This window comes from Cyprinus carpio, chromosome A19, assembly GCF_018340385.1.
Source record: "Cyprinus carpio isolate SPL01 chromosome A19, ASM1834038v1, whole genome shotgun sequence".
Lineage (NCBI taxonomy): Eukaryota > Metazoa > Chordata > Actinopteri > Cypriniformes > Cyprinidae > Cyprinus > Cyprinus carpio.
Genome location: NC_056590.1, coordinates 9709296 through 9725226, shown reverse-complemented (window position 1 = coordinate 9725226; position 15931 = coordinate 9709296). Strand labels below are relative to the sequence as shown.

Here is a 15931-nt window from a genome sequence, read left to right as displayed (position 1 = left end):
TAAGCCTAATATAAATTGAATTTATTTTGCATTGAATTTAGAATTGGGGGGGGGGGGGGGGCAATTATAAATTCAATTTAAGTAACATGCAATAGGTTGTTAAAATTATATATAAAATATCAATTTTGATATTTAAATCTAATTTACATATTTAATATTAAATAAATACTACTACTAATAATAATAACAATAATTAGGTTACAAAATTATTAAATAATTTAATAATACTAATACATATATTGTTATTAATATTATTGATAATAATAATGCATTGCTTGTACACAGTTTAAGTTAAACAGTTTAAATATTTAAAAATAAATTAAATATTTATTATTATTACATTATTAATAATAAAAATTATTAAATATTATTTATTATTATTAAATAATTTCATAATATTACAAATAAAACGATAATTTTTCTTGTTATTAATATTACTGATAATAATAATGTTTAGATTATGCATGGTTTAAATTAATTTGTATATTTAAATATCGATTAAATTTTAATATTAAATAATAATAATTATTATTATTTTTTATTATTATTATTAAATCATACATACCAAATAAAATTTAACCACAGAATACTATTTAAATTGATGATCATCATAAAGTGGATTTATCACGTTCACTGTTGAAACGGCACTATAATATTTTCTACTAGAATTGTCTCCTCTTGCTGTCGCTCTGCTGAGTGAGATATGGTGTTGCTGTTTTGGAAAATTTCTGCGAAATCAGATCCAAAACAGATCCATTTTAGGGCAGGGGTCTGACAGTGTTTAAATTTAAATGCTGTCTATGAAGCGTACACATTAAGTAATATTAATGTCTGAGCATTTCCTAAAGAAACTGAAGAAGCTTTCCTAAGCTCCTTTCACTTTGTGGAAGAGATTATAGGCTTAAATATGTTCCCCATAACTACATAATATTACATGTACCAAAGCACTGAAATATATCAAGCCAAAATGTGCCGATCAGAAAAGATGCAACCGCATAAAAAAAAAAAAAAACATAGTGATTCATCTGTAATACTGAACATAAATGTCAAAAGAGGCACCCTTTGATTTTTTTTTTTTTTTTTGAAAAACAGGGACAATGAAGTCCATTCCCAGAACAGGTTTACTGGAGCCTGGGAAAAAAAACAGGGTATAAACTAATAGGATTTTCAATGGGACAGTGACATAAGCAGAGCAGCTTCTGTTCCTCAAACCCACACCCTGATCATTTTTCCACTATTTATCGGCCTGACATTTGAGCCTACACTTGTTGTATTACCTTACAAACCCAAACCTCTCAGCTTCTGCTTTCTCATTGTAAACGCTCCATTCAAATAATGGCCATATCGCAAGTCACGTGAGGAGATGACACCAAACCGAAGGACTGGATGAAATAGTTTGAAGGCAAACACCTGACACTGAGCCTTTTGTGAAGAAATCCAGCTCCTCTAAAGGGCCGAAGGGCGTGTTTCCAAAGGCAGAAGGAATCTTTCAGCTCAAGGGGCATTGTGGGACTGCATGCACACAAACCTATTAATTCAGGCATCACGGAGTAACAAGTATCAATCATTCAGTTTTGTGCAGATGAAGAACAAAACAAGTGCTTTGAAGCTAAATAAAATGCAAATTATAAATTATTTATATAATGTATTAAGTGTTCATCTTTAATGGCTCAGAAAGTCATTTGGTCGTGGTCAGGTTAGGGGTACAAATTACCATAACAAACAAACAAACATTTGATTTGCATATCACAAACACACCTCTTCCGTGTGGTTCATTCATCCTTGAATTTAACGAGGTTGATGAAGGACAAAATAAATAAACAACCATCATACTTTCTGTCTTTGGCACAATGAAATTTGCCTATGGAAAATTCCATGTAGTAAAATAACTTGTTCTTCTTCACAGTATCCAGCAGATGGCGCTGTGGACTTACATTGACCCATTAGTTTACCAGTGTCCAACAGCTCTGTTATATCAAAGTACGTTTACAGGTAGACATGAACTATCGTAGGTCATATGATAAAATACAAAGAAACAAAAAATAATAAAATGACTACACATATAGTCATTTTAAATATGAACAAACACCTTCATGAGATTATATATATATCACTGTTTCACTGTTTTTTCACAGTTGGAAAAAAGATCACCTCATTTTGTCAGTATTTTGTTGAACCAAGTTTTGCTTTAATTACACCCTTTAGTCTGTTGGGTTATGTCTCTACTAGCTTTGCAATATATACCCACTCTTCTTTGCAGAACTGCTCAAGTTCAGTCGTGACTGCATGTGGTTTTTCTTGAGGAGTGGCTTTTTTCTTGCAACCCTCCCATACAAGCCACATTTGTGGAGAATTTGTGATATTGTTGTCACATGCACACAATGACACTGTTTTGTTCTTCTTGTTAAATTCATGGACACAGTTTTTGTTAAATGAAACAAAAACTGTGTCCATCTTCATTTCAGACTGCAAAGCAACAAAATGTGATTATTTCAAGGGGGAGGGGGGCAGATTCTTTTCTATACCCACTGTGTGTGTGGTGTGTGTGTGGGTGTGTGTGTGTGTGTGTGTGGTGTGTGTGTGGTGTGTGGGGTATTATATACATATTATATATATATATATATATATATATATATATATATATATTATATATATCTATATATATATTTAGATATTTTTATATTATATATATAGATAGTGCTGGCAAATGGATTAATCGTGATTAATCGCATCCAAAATAAAAGATTTTGTTTTACATATGTATGTGTGCTGTGTATATTAATTACGTATTTGTAAATACACACACATGCATGTACGTATTTATATATGCATAATAAATGTACACAGAACACACACATATATTATGCAAACAAAAACTTTTATTTTGAATGTGATTAATCAGGAATAATAGTTTGACACCACTAATATATATATATATATATATATATATATATATATATATATATATATATTATGTGTGCCTGGTGTGTGTGTTGTGTGGTGTGTGTGGGTGGTGTGTGTGTTTTATGTATTTTTACAAATAATATTTTATCCATCCATATAGAAAATTTTTTGATATTTGTGTGGTGTTCTTTTACTTTTTATTTATTTTATTTTTTTACTTTATGGATCCTCACATTGTCTGTTTCTTGATCTCTTCAGGTGACTCACATTGTGTGAAGCTCATCTGAATATCATAGCTGTCAGAGTGACCCGATTCACTGAAATGATCAAGTTCCAGCATGACTCACAACCACAGACCCCACTGAATAAACGCAACATGACACTAGGCCTATTCATCACCCAAAATTTCCCCTTTCATTTCATTTTTTTTTTTTTTTCATTGTCATACTCCATAATCACAAACATAAGTTCAAAGAGCTTCAGAAAACTTTCAAGTTATAGTTGTAATTTTTAAGATTAAAAAAAAAATGTTAATTATGTTTGAAAACAATATTTAAATGATATTTAATTATGTTAATTATGAACATATAAATTAGTTGAAATGCTAAAAACATGCAAAAAAGTTTTTAAATTATTTATTAACAGTTTTGAAATTTCTGGAATCACAAAATTAATTGTGGTTAATATATATATATATATATATATATATATATATATTATCAATATATATATATATATATATATATATATATATAATAGTTATTATATATCTATATATATATATCAACACTCTTGGAAAACAAGCTACTAAGTAGAATATGTTAACGCTATGAATGAAGACAAAAGCATGTAATTGTTGTAACTTACAATTGTAGTATAAAATAATAATAAAAAAAGAATAAAGAATATTCAATAATTATAATAATGAAATGTGCCACATGCTTCACTCTAAAATGTGCAGTGCATTAGTTATTTAATTAAATTGCACCCTTTAATAATTGCTAAGCTAAATTGTGATTATTGTACAGCCCCATTTATTATTATTATTTTTATTTTACAGTCAATATAATCAAGTCAAGGAATTCAATAAAATTAGCTTTTCTCAGCTCACAGGGAAATAGTGTATATAGACTATAGGAGTCACTAATGCTGAAAACTACTGCTCTAGTTTATGGTGCTTTTGTGTTTTTAGTTTGAATTCAACATATTATTCAAAATCACCTGTTTCTATGCAAGTGAGACTTCAAAGCAATCACTCTCTCTGCCAAAAAAGAGAAGGGAACGATTCAAAGTTCATTCAGAAAAGTTCAAACAGAAAAAGGCTTGCTTTGTTACTCACTGATAGGCAGTGTTCACATGTGAGTCTCTCCTGAGGTAGTTTAACAAATAACAGGCTGAAAAAGCTACTGATGTGGGACTTTAAAGCTTTAACCTTGTTTGAGCTGTTCGCTAATCAGTTGTAAGATCATTCCAGATGAAATTGGTTGTAGTATAGACACCTGTGGGAGACCTGCCCATACCTGCCTGAGACTAAAACACAGCCCTAAGGCTACGGAAACCAAACCCTCTGACTTTTTATGGATTACTCATTTACACTTAAACCTGCTCTTAATGAAGGGAATTTCTCTTCTGATATTACAAGACATGTCAAATCACACACTTAATGGAATGCATCCTTTATATCCCATTTTTCCATGGAACTTGTTGTACATTCAAGAAATCACTGCTTATAAAATAAATAAATAAATCAAATTTTACTGACCCCAAACTGCCTTAATTATAGTTCGCTGTTATGGAATCTTGTAATTACACACATCATAAAGACAGGCAAATGACTACAGTGTCTTTGTTAGCCTGTGTTTCTTCAACAAAGATCTGTCCAGTTGACAAAGGGTCTGTGGCATCAGACAGACCCTCCTGTCAATCAAAATCAGCTTCCATGGGAACCGGTGGTCTAGAATCTGCTCCAGGCAACCTAGACTTAAAAAGGAGGAGTAACTCTGCCATTTTTCCTGGTTTCCGAGAATATCACATTAATTAGAATGACACATAGCATTTCAGCAATGCCTATCATATTCTTGTCACAACGTGAAGGTGTAAGTCCTCTTGGCTTTGGTGAACAGCCCCTGAGGAGGTGGATTTTCAAACGTAGAATTCCCCTCATTCAGTCAGACATGACTAAGATCCATTCACGGTATGTCATCATCATGGAATGATTCAGACATCCAGTTTTAATTTTAAATCACAATTATGTTGGAATTTATAAGTTTTGTCAACTTCTCAAAAATTGCATAGTTCTCATAATAGCCGGACGGTAAGACATTATCTGCATGTATGACGTCAATCTTAAAGACCTGTACTAAACATCAAACCTCAATCTGAGACGCTTCTGCCTTTGATGCATTTGCCAACACAATTAAACGACTAAATTAAGACATCTACTGTAATTGCAGCTGAAACATACAATTAAAACTTTCACTAGTTTTAAGGTGGTTGCTAGGGTGTTGTGTGTGGTTGTTTGGGAATTACTAGCTGGTTGCTAGGGTGTTTTAGGTGGTTACTAGGCTGTTGGTGGTTGCTAGACATTCTGAGTGTTTGTTATTGAATTGATATATAATTAGTATTGTACTCCGACTGGTTAAGGCTTTGCTAGGTGGTTGCTAGGGTGTTTTGAGTTGTTACTAGGCTGTTGGTGGTTGCTAGATGTTCTGAGTGTTTGTTATTGCATTGCTATGCAATTAGTATTGTGCTCTGATGGGTTAAGGCATTGCTAGGTTGTTGCTAGGGTGTTGTGTGTGGTTGCTTGGGAATTACTGTCTGGTTGCTATGGTTTTGGGGATTGTTACTAGGCTGATGGTGGTTGCTAGACGTTCTGAATGTTTGTTATTGCATTGCTATGCAATTAGTATTGTGCTCCGATTGGTTAAGGCATTGTTAGGTTGTTAAGGGTTGTTACTAGGCTGTTTTTGGTTGCCAGATGTTCTCAGTGTTTGTTTGTGTGTTTCTATGCAATTAGTATTGTGCTCTGATTGGTTGTTAAGGCATTGCTAGCTGATTGCTAGGGTGTTTTGGGTTGTTACTAGGCTGTTAGTGGTTGCTAAATGTTCTCAATGTTTGTGCTTTTCTATGCAATTAGTGTTGTGCTCTGATTGGTTGTAAAGGCATTGCTAGCTGGTTGCTAGGGTGTTTTGGGTTGTTACTAGGCTCTTGGTGGTTTCTTGGTGGTTGCTTGATGTTCTGAGTGTTCATCATTGCATTCTAATGCAATTAGTATTGTGCTCCAATTGGTTAAGGCATTACTAGGTATTTGCTAGGGTGTTGTGTGTGGTTGCTATGTAACTCATAGCTGGTTGTTACTATGTAACTCATTTTGGGTTGTTACTCGGCTGTTGGTGGTTGCTAGATGTTCTGAGTGTTCATTATTGAGTTGCAATGCAATTATTATTGTGCTCCGATTGGTTAATGCATTGTTTGGTGGCTGCTATAGGGTCTTTTGGGTTGTTACTAGGCTGTTTGAGTGGTTTTTAACACATTGTGGATGCTGAGGTGTTTTAAGTGGTTTTTAGCACATTCCTATTAAGTTGCTAAGATGTTTTGGGTGTTTTTTAGCATGTCACTATAAGATTGTTAAGGCATTCTGAGTGGTTGTTAGCAAATTGCTATGTGGTTGCTGAGGTGTTTTGAGTGGTTGTTGGAACATTCCTTGGTGAGTGCTAAGTTGTTCTGAGTGAATGTTAACATGTCGCTATGTGTTTCATAAGGTGTTCCCAATAGTATTTAGCATGTTGCTATACAGTTGCTAGGGTATTTTTTCTCCGCTAGGCAAAGTTGCTTAAAAAAGTAACACATCTCTCCTTAACAAGTCACATAATTTATAATTTTTTTGGCATAAACTGTGTAAAATGAGTCACATATAAAATATTAATCCTTAGGGTTTGGGGTTTGTTCAAATCACTAACCATAAGTCTGAGCGGTAATAGTGAAGCTTGACTTAGCAAACACAGACAGTGTTCAGATGGAGGTTCTCCAATCAGCAGCTGTGATGATCATGCAGGAACACGGCTGTCTGACATACTGTCAGCTCAGGTTCCTTTCATCTCAGCTCAGATAAAGAGTGAAGAACTACAAAGGCAGGTTTCAAAGACATTAGTGCAAACAAAGTTCATCTGATTCTGTCGACTGGAGGGTGAAATTGGGGTGTATTCTTTTCATATAGAAGAACAGAACATCTTCGTTCTTAGAATGAGGTCAGATGTCCTGCCAGAATCACACATCAGCAGGCGATTTAATGTGATTGTTTCAAGGGTATCACGTGTTCTGGCTTCATGAGATCTGAACAAGGTTGTGCTGAAATTTAACAATCCACAGAGGGGTTGAGCCACAAAAGAGGCTGTGAAATTAAAAGCAAATAACTTAATAATTTCCTCTTTGAGGTATCACATGGTGTCAGTGGTAATCCTGAGTGCAGAAGGGATTTTACATGCTGTGTGTTTGTGGTAATTACTCGCCAGATCTAAAGGGCCTTTCGCACCGTTTTAGGTTCCAGAACTAAATGTACAATACTTAAGTACTGGGACGATTTTGCGCAAACTGTTTCTCAGTACCACTTAAAGGGTTGCATTCACACCAAAAGTGTGTACTAGGATTTGACGTTAGCCGGTCGACAGCGACGTCATTTGTGCGTGGCTTTCAACAACGTTAACAAAGAAGAACAACGTTAACAACAGGAGGATGGAGGATGCTGTAATCGGAGATGTGTTTTTGTTGTGTCTCGCGGGTTTCACAATAATGGACATGGAATGTCGATGTATACATAAAGCGACTGAAAGAACGGAAAGGAGGACTAAGAATCTCCAACCACAACTGGCAGTGCCAAAAATTCCACAAACTCCAGAACCTCAAAATCTATATAAACTTGTGAAATAAGTTGACACAATGTTTACAGTATGTTACACAGCGTTTTAAATCCTGGCGGGTGAGGGCGTTTTCAAACACGTCTGGCCAATCAATGTCTACTTACGTCACGGGTAGTACCAGTTGTGCTGGTTAGACCCTGCTCCGGAGTAGGAGCTAATTTGGTTTTCGAAAAAGTCCGGTACTAAAATCGCACCCAGTTCCTGCGGTGCGAAAACACCCAAAAGTGGGTAGTTCCACAATTAGTTCTGGTACTATGAAAAGGTTCCTGCGGTGCAAAAGGCCCTTAAGACACAAGCTCAATGGTACTAGTTGTGGTGGTTCAGGCACTGTGATGATTTCACGAATGCTGTGGGTTTGATCCCAGATCATACTTCTCTTGTGATCTTAAACAAAACACTTAACTTAAGAAGAAGTTCCACTTTACTGGCGTTTCTCACATGGGTCTGCCACAAGAATAAAAAAAAAAAAGATAAATAATCAAACCGCAAAGAAATGACACTCATACTGAGATCACATTGAAGTTCATGACAGAATGATCTGCTCATGATGAGTCACGGCCATGCTATGCTCACACATATTTATGGATTTTTGTTTTGCACTGTATTGCATCATGGCCTAAAGTAATGGAACAATACAGCTTCTAGGGAAATTATTACAAAAATGGAACAGAGCAATCACTCTAAAACTTTCTGATTAATTATAGAATAATTGTGGAACAGTGGTTAGTATTAGTCTCAAATACAACAATAAATCTTGCATGGCAAAAGCTCACTTAAAATTGAAGCCTGTGAACTTATTGGTTGGTGTTTTGCAACATCCAGGAGTCAGAGTACACAAGAAATATTCACATTTACAAGAAACCAAGCTGCGACAATTAGCATCTCTGAGGAAGAGCTAATAACTGGGTTAATCATTAAAGACACTGAATCTTTGGAAGATACTGAGGAGTTTGAAGAAACTATTATCAAATAACAGTCCTTCAGTGCACCAGTCACGTATGATTTTCAAGCACCTACTGATTATTCTACAGTACATCAGAAATTGTTGCAAACCCAGTGATGTCTGAAGCCTCAGAGCTTTTTTTTTTGTTTTTTGTTTTTTTAGTGAGCAAGTACCTTATCCAGACTTATCAAATACAATATAAAATACAATAAAATAGAATGAAAAATACAATATAAAATAAAATAAATTGTTTGGAGTCAGACATTTTTTATACATATTTTTTAAGTCTTTTTGCAAATCAAATCTGTTTATATGATTTAAAAAAAACACATTAAAATGGTAATATTATAAAATATTAATATCTTTAAATTACTGTTTTCTGTTATATTTTAAAATGTATTTTATTCCTGTGATGGAAAAGCTTGAAAGTGTCACCAGTCAGTGTCACATGATCCTTCAGAAATCATCCTAATATGGTCAAGAAAAAAATATATCAATGTTGAAAACAGTTGTGCTTCTTAATATTTTTGTGTAAACCATGATACATTTTCTTCAGGATTCTTTGATGAATAGAAAGCCTCAGATGGACCTTAGATGTCTGTTCACTGAATCAAACATCACAAACCTGCTGTTTTAGTCAAGCAGAGCTTCTCAGACAGTGTAAAAAGGTGTAACACGTTTCTGCACAACAACAAGGTCAAGGTTTCATTCAACATTCAACACGACAAGGTTTCTACACAAACAAGGTCAGTCGGGATGCTGCTGTCTGGATTTCCTTATCAGCCCGTGTCTCTCACCCCTGCTGTGCTTATGGCTTGATGACTTCCTCACAACTCTCTCCACCAGACAATAACCAGTCTAGAGCTTCTATCTGGCAGATTCTTATCACCACAAAGGACAAACCCGAACACTTCCTGTAAATAAACCCCGGCAGAAGAGACAATCCCTCAGTCTGTGCCAAGCGCAGCCTACCTGTGTAGAGTAGCATGACCTGAAGTGTTTGTGAGACTCATTATCTTGTTTTTCTAGATCACTATACGTTTGAATTACAGCAGCATGTTGTCACGTTAAGTAAACATGTCTGCTCACACTCGTGTGTGGGTTTCCCCCAGAAAACAAACACACAATGACAGGACACCTGTGAAAACACTTCGGCCTATTGAACATATTCAGTCACAAAGACATAACTAACTCTAACCTGTCTTATCTACAAATGACTAAGCTGATTTTCTATGATAGCTGATATGGGCATTTATTTGATGGGAACAAATACATTTTCAGTCTTTTCCTCATAAAACTATCATATGGCTTCTGATGACTTGAAATATTTTATGGACTACTTTCATGGTTTATATATTTCTATAAAAAGCCTAAATTACATATAAAAGAGTTATGTTTCCACTAAAGAAAAATGACTTTGAATTGAATTAATCATAATGCAGGGCTATTCCAGCTCATTTTGAGGTTGCTTAAACTGGATTATTAGACTTTGAAGTGCTGCTCTTCTGTTTAGTAAATTTGCCTCAGAAGTTTATGTGAATTATTCCTTTATACAGAGCACAGCCATAAATATCAAGTTCGTTTATTGCATCTATGAAATGCAACTCTGTTTTAGAAATATTACTGTTCGGATAAACTATAAGCCATGATACACCCACAGCCTGCTTGCTGACTCTTTGAAACCGTCATTATTGGATATAAAGCTCAATCTGCTTTGAGCTTGTATCATTTTCTGATCTATAGACACACCTCCTGGATACCTGGATACTGTACACAATGCTTCTATTCATGCATGATGAATACAGAGATGCCCCTTTTTTCACATCCAATACAATGGTCAAACAATAGCACTGATTTTTTGAGATGGTAGTTTTGTTATTTGGTTTACTGAGGAGTTCTGAGTATTTATTGTGTTGCTATAGTATTCATAAATACACTAGGGTGTTCTGGGTGGCCAAATCCTTCAGTGCAATTGAGATCTAATGCACAAACAATTAATATCAAACACAAAAATATATATCATTTTATATTTTGTAATTGCAATTAAAAATGTGAATTAAATAATAAATGTGATTTTTTTTTTTTATGTGAATTAAAATGATAAACATACACTACTGTTTAAATGCTTGGGGTCAGTGATATTAAAGGATTTTATAATATTATATTTTATACATTTTATTCATGAATGATGCATTAAATTGATCAAAACTGACAGTAAAGACATTTATAATGTTAAAAAGATTTCTATGTTAAATAAAGGCTGTTTGTTTGAACTTTATTCATCAAAGAATCCTGATGAAAATGTATCACGGTTTTCATAAAAATATGTAGCACAACTGTTTTCAACATTTATAATAATAAGAAATATTTATTGAGGAGCAAATCAGCATATTAGAATGATTTCTGAAGGATCATGTGAAACTGAAGACTGATTGTAATAATATTTCATAATATTAATGTTTTTAATGTATTTTTATAGAACAGCCTTGGTGAGCATAAGAGACTTTTAAAAACATAAATCTTAAGTAATTAATTTATTTAATTTCAAACTTTCAACCGTTGGGGTGTAATTATTCATTATATATTCTATATATATATATATAATAAATATAATATATATATATATATATATATATATATATATATATATATATATATATATATATATAATATTATTATTCCAAAACCTTCGACTGATATTGTGTATTATATAACTGCAACTTTTTCATCTCAGTATTCATATAATATATATATATAGTTAAATATACAGTGTGTGTTTGTGCATATATATATATATATATTATATATATATATATATACTTTTAAAGTTGTATAACAGTATATAACTAATTAATAAAATAAATTAGTTGAAATCTCATTCTTGTGAGTGTGTGTGTCTGTTTGTGTGTTTGTTTGTGCCAGTCTTTCTCTGTTTATTTCTGCAGTGAAAAAAAAAAAACAAAGGTCATTTGGCTAGTCAACATCTTGTCTAGAGCTAATGTAACAATCCATCTGTGCCTCATGCTAAATGTCCCAGTAAACACAATTATTCCATGCCTGAGAAAAACAAGGCTCAGTCTGGGTGCTCACACTGACGTCACTGGCTAGAAAAAGCACTCCAGTATCTGCATGGCTGCAAATTACAGGCTGCAGCAACCAACACTCAAGCTGGCAGGGTCTAAAGCCTCCTAAATGAAGCTCTTTTGTGGCAGGGCTTGGCATGACAGATGAGGGCAAGATTCCTCTTTTCCCTTTGTGCTCCAGAAGTGCGAGCCAGGAATGAAACCTTTTGCAAGGCGTCCAGCATAGAGGTGCACAGAAGCATGCTATGTTAGTGCACAACAGTCATGCTAGAGTCTCGATATATGTCACAGCAGGCATCTCAAACAATCCGTATCTGATGTCAGCTCCCTTTGAAGTCGTCTTTAAAATAAGAATGATTTTCTTTAATGAGACGTGTCCTAATGTAGACTGTGCCGCTGTTTCATTTTGTGTGAAGACTGGGAATGATTTTCTGTTATTCTTCTGTGTATAGCGCTTTTCACAATGTGTTTCTGGTTTCACCACGGAATAAAAAAACATTTAATCAGAAGTCTTAGTTCACATCTCACAAATTTGACTTTTTTTTCTCAGAATTATGATTCACATATCATGATTCATTCTTTTTATAAGTTATAAACTCGCAATTTAAATCTCACAATTCTGACATTTTTCTCTCAGAATTTTGAGTTCACATCTCTCAGTTGTACTGAATAAAACAGTTTAAATGGTAATTGCAACTTTTCTCACAATTTGGACATTTCATTTCAGGACTGTAGGTTATATCTTTTCCCCCTAAGAATTCTGTTTTTCTGTTTCCCCACAATAAAAAAATATAAAAAAGGTAATAGCAACTTATGTTCCTTTTTTTTCTTGCTATTGCGGGTTTATATCTCACAATTCTGACCTTTCTTCTGCAGAATTGAAAGTTAATAGTTTTTTCCTCAGAATTCTGAGTTCACATCCCACAGTTCTGACCTTTTTCTGTTTTTCTGTTTCCGTCACAGAATAAATGTTTAAATCTGCATATAAATTTGCACTTCCCTTTTTTTATTATTCCTTGGCTGAAACAAGCTTCCATAGTAACAAAAACAGTCTGTTTAACTGTGAATGTCAAAAAGGTTGGAAATGATTCTGGTCAATGGGCCTGCAGTGGCAAACTGAGCTGGAAAAATCCTCTCACAAACTCCCTTCACAAATCCCAATCCACTCAACCGCATTCATAGTCATCTCAAATGTCCCGCCTCAAAACCCCTAATTCTAAAAATCCATTAATAAAAAAAACCCAAATATGTCTCTTAAAATAACCTCACAGTCTCACATCTTCAGCAGGAGGGCATCCCAGGGGTCCGGAGTCAAGGTTCTGTCGAATTCTCTCTCTGACTCTGTTTGTCCTTGTGGTGTTCGATTGCATCCTGAAGAATAAGGATAAAAAGCACAGTGCAGAGCTGCAAAGATAACTGGAAGAACCGATACTTCACATGATCTACAAATAAATAATTAAAATTTATTCATTTAACAGACACTTTTATTTAATGTCAATTATGTGTCAAGTGATTGAAGGCATGCTCCATAAAGTTTTATGCCTGTGCTGTGGCTCCAAAAGTATTGATCAAGAGTGACAGTAAATATTATATTTCAAATAAATGCTGTTCTTTCTATTCATTGAAAAAGTCACAGTTTCCACAAAAATATTAATCAGGAAAAACAACAAAACAATTATTTTAAATTGTAATAATATTTCACAATATTACTCTTTTTGTTGTATTTTTAATCAAATGAATGCAGCCTCGGAGAGTATTCTTTCAAAAACTTAAAAAAATAAAATAAACCTTTGAATAGCAGTGCAACATAATGATGTGCATGCATTTTTGTTTTGTGATCAAATGTTTTCCAAGTACAAAAAGTTTTGGACTTAGGATTTGGAAAGCAAAATCACGTTTCCAAATCCCAATCCAAAGGTTTTTGCACTTGTGATCAGATCATCTAAGATGGATGTTCACGTGTAAAAGAGGATTCATCAGCAAAGCCTCAAATGTACAGTGCTGGAACACTGAAATAGAACAGCGCTGTGTGTGTTGGAAAAAGTCATGGTGCGCGCTTTGGAACAGTAGTTCTCATTCTGAGCTGATTGATTTAACAGTGGTCCTCAGCTCTGAGCTCCAAAATGCTGCTCCGCATATAAAGAAAGATCCGCTGCTAGATTTAAACTGAAGTAGCTCAAAGCAATAGTTCACCAAAAATGCACTTCTATCATTATTTACTCACCATCATATATTTTGCATGAAGTCCAAGCTGCTCTTTACTACAGAACGAAAGTGAATGGGTGCTATTAATCTGCAAAAAAAGAAAAACACAATAAAATTAGTCCATACAGTCCATATTCATTAAAGTTTGGGGTCAATTAGATTATTATTATTATTATTATTATTATTATTATTGAAAGAAATGACCTTTTATTTAGAAAGAATGCATTAAACTGATAAAAGTGACAGTAAAGGTATTTACAAAAGTTACAAAAGAATTCTACTTTAAATAAATACTGTTCTTTGGAACTTTCTACTTGTCAAATAATCCTGAAAGATCAGTTTCCACACACAAAAAAAAAAAAAGTTTTTAACATGATACTAATGAGAAATGTTTCTTAAGCAGCAAATCAGCATATCAGAATGATTTCTGAAGGATCAAAGGATCAGGAGTAATGATGCTGAAAATTTAACTTTGCATCACAGGAATAAATTACATTTTAATCCATATTCAAAGAGAAAACAGTTCTTTTTAAAAGCGCCCTTCTTTCAAAAAGATGAAAAATATCTTACTGACCCCAAACTTTTGAACAATAGTACACTACAAGTCTTCTGAAGCCATACTATGTCCTTGTGTGAGAAATGGACAGAAAGTGAGGCTGCTATTTGTTGAAAAACATACCCTTTGTCACATCATTTACTATTACACACAACTAAACATAGTGCATGCCATAATGAACATCAAACATGGCACTGGTATGCAAGTGCACCTCAAAAGTTACATCAAAGGTGAGTATTTTTAGAGACTTTAAGAATAACACATTTTCATTCTTTTAAGTAGCTTCAGCATCAACTTCTAAATAAGTAACAAAGCTGTCAGCTATCAAACACTAAACTCATAAACTCTTGGGCATGTGCTTTGGACGGTGTGGTCCATTACTCACTGGCATCTAAAACGAGTCGAGCTGCCCAATGACTCAGCCCTGAAATATGAAGGCTTTTATCCGTCCCAGAGGATCACTTACACTCAACTATGTCTCATTTTTGAAGTTTTAGTATGTATTTAGTCATCCTGTAAAAAAAAGGAGTTAAACAACAGTGAATGTGATTAAAAGAGAGTTTTTGCCATGTCACTTTGGCTCGGTCAAAGAAACCAACAAGGTCATTCATCACCTTCAGACAAACATTTCAAGACAAATTACGCCAATCTATGGGAGAGGAACTAAAAGTATTATTTGTGGCCTTTTACAAGCCATCTTTGGATTTAGCTGTTCCGGAACAATCCATGTGGTGAGGAAGAGGAGGTCCAACGTGCAGTTCTTAAAGCAGAATCATCTGGACTTGGACTGTTTAGGTCTAACCAAACCCTTTTAAGTGGGGTTCTCTGATTGGTCCTCACCACTGCCAGAGGACCAAATGTGCTCTTTTCAAACGGCTGGAGAAAGTAAACACATCAGAACCAAATCCAAACCCATGTGTGGTTGTTGCCGCTAGACGAGAATCTGATTTAACTTTATTTGATGAGCTATTGCTTCACAGCTTGATAGATGAACTTCACCTGACAGAGACTGATGAGGTGGTTGTTTTATTGGTTTAACAGGAGGAGACAAAAGCAGAGACTTGAATGAAAAAAGATAATAAAAAAAAAAAAAAAAAAAAAAACTGAAAAAAAATCTAATGATTATCTAACAATAATTACACATGCTCATTAAGAGCACTGATTACACCATGTGACGCACACATGAACAAACATGCTCACACACAAACACACACACACACATACAAACACGCACATTCACCACGCCAGATGTTCATGTCAAATGCACAAGAAATTGTATTTTTTTGGTGAAACATCTGACTCTTCCAACTATTTCATATAAATA

General features: G+C 34.2%; 1 long non-coding RNA gene across 1 annotated transcript; it reads right to left on the bottom strand.

Annotated features, from left to right (window-relative positions):
• Nucleotides 1-13090: 13090 nt before the first annotated feature.
• On the bottom strand, nucleotides 13091-15563 carry LOC122148869. The gene is made up of 4 exons (XR_006162680.1): nucleotides 15222-15563; nucleotides 14993-15120; nucleotides 14071-14139; nucleotides 13091-13217 (listed from the first exon to the last, which is right to left on the bottom strand). It is a non-coding gene; the product is annotated as an uncharacterized LOC122148869 (long non-coding RNA).
• Between the last annotated feature and the right edge of the window lie 368 nt (nucleotides 15564-15931).